Below are 2,318 nucleotides of genomic sequence, written 5' to 3' on the forward strand. Positions count from 1 at the left end.
TTCCCATATGGTATGCAAAACTTGTGTAGAGTGCCTACATCAGTGGAAAATGGAAAACTGAAAAGTTTGAAATTTGGTGTACCTATGGTATGACAAAAGCCCCCAAATAATCATAATGATTGGTATTGTTGTGCTGTGAATGTAAAAGGTTTCAATCATTACAAGAAAAACAAGTGGGAGTACCCCAATTTGGAATCAGTAAGACGACCTGTGCCGCATGGTGCTGATGTTCCCATACCAGTGTTCAGTACACTTCCTGATATTCCTGTATCCCATATGGAGGATATACAGGGTTTGGAGTGTAACCCAGGAGTTAGCAGTGAAAGTGAATATGAAGGAAGTGTTTCATCAAACCAGTTCTCCCAAGAAGAGCTCAGTGATTTAATATGTGACCTAAGTCTGTCAAAACAAGCATCTGAAGTTTAAGCATCCAGGCTAAAAGAAAAGAACTGTCTAAAACCGGAAGTTAAAATAACAGTTTATAGGACAAGAGAGGTGACACTCCTACCATAATACAGTGAAGATGGAGACTTTGTATATGGTTGTAACATCCCTGGACTACTAGCCCATATGGGAGTACCAGAATACTGAGCAGAAGACTGGCGGCATTTCATAGACCGTTCCACTCGAAGTTTTAAATCTGTTTTTCTGCATAATGGCAACTGCTATGCATCAATTCCAATTGGTCACTCAACAAAACTTAAAGAAGAATATGAAAATATGAAGAATATCAAATGGTCTTACAAAAGCTTTGCTATCATGAACATCAATGGTCCATATGTGTTGATTTAAAAATGGTGAACTTCCTACCTGGACAGCAAAGTGGATACACAAAGTACCCATGTTTCATCTGCTTGTGGGATAGTAGAGCAAAGCAGGATTGCTGGAAAAAAATGACAAGGCCCCCAAGAGAAAACATGAAAAAAGGTGCAGTGATAATCATTAATGAGCCAATAGTTGACAAAGAAAAATCATTCTCCCTCTACTACACATATTTGGAATCTGTGCATCAAACATAACCTAAAATGACTTGTTGGCCAGTGTAATTTATATTATATTCTATAAATTCAATCTGTGTTAAGTGTCAACAGCTCCATTGAATCCATCCATCGCTGCACTAGGAAATATAGAATCAATATAGCACAATTAATTTGCAACCATGCTTGTTTTGTAGTATGCATGAGGGATGGAGTTTGGAAGGCGTGAGACCTGAGGCGTGGAATCTAAGTGACCACCATGTCTTCACCAGCGCACCCTGCAAGGAGTGATGGACTGGTGACCCTAGTGTCCACCGTGCTGCTTTGCTGCAAGAGGATCACCAGGTCGGGGCCCTCAGGCTCTCCCCACCAGAGGCCGACAAGGATCAGAAGACTTCCACTTGGGAATAGTTATGAGGCCAGAAAACAGCAAGTCAAAGTAGCTGGACTGGCCGAGGTCAGGGCATGTAGCAGGCAAGGCAAGATAAGGTAACAGGCCAAAGCAAGGCCCAACAGCCAATGGCAGGACAGGACATAATCTGTGGGTTGGCTGCAGTACCTACTCCAGAATCCCCTTCAGCTGTGCACAGCCTCAGTTTCTTTGCAGGGGATGCCGACAATGGTGGAAATTTCACAGCTACAGGGATGCAGGTGATGCTGCAGCATGCTGAGTAGATGATCTGTGGGCAGAGTGGTAACAGTTACGATGAGTATGCTGCAAATACCCAGGATTTGTGTAGTTCAAAAATGTCAAATTTTTGGCTTAAAACTGAAAATGTTAAAAATTACCGGCAATAAGGAACCAGTGCTTTTGCCCTGCTCATATAAGCCAAAAAGTTTGAGGAATGTGTAACTTTTGTTTACCCTATTTGTACAGTGAAAGGAAGTCTGAAAATTCTGAACATATCTCAAGGCAAAAGGTTGGAACTTCAAAGTTTCGGTCAGGGGTCTATCACTGAGACCAATCAGGGGGAAACATTCCTGACTGATTCACAAATTAAAGGCATAGCAATGCCCTGTTTGGCATTGGAACAATGCAACATGATCCTGATCTCCCATTCTGCTGAACTTGATCTCCTGTGACCGTCATGTTCCTGTATACCTTGGCTGCTTCTCTGGCACCTGTTTTTACCGTGGTCTTTGGCTGCCTGCACTGGTGTGCTGGTATGGTGCTGCAACCTGGGAGCCATCTATAACAATATACATCACCCATTGCGAGGTTTACTGGTGAACATCCAGGGCTCCTTAGACCCTCTGCTTCCACAACATCTCCCATGTACTACTAGGCAGAGCACCTGCACCTGCTGGACAAGCCCTTTCCGTACGTTTCCAGTTGGTTTG

Source organism: Pyxicephalus adspersus, chromosome 2, assembly GCF_032062135.1.
Source record: "Pyxicephalus adspersus chromosome 2, UCB_Pads_2.0, whole genome shotgun sequence".
NCBI lineage: Eukaryota > Metazoa > Chordata > Amphibia > Anura > Pyxicephalidae > Pyxicephalus > Pyxicephalus adspersus.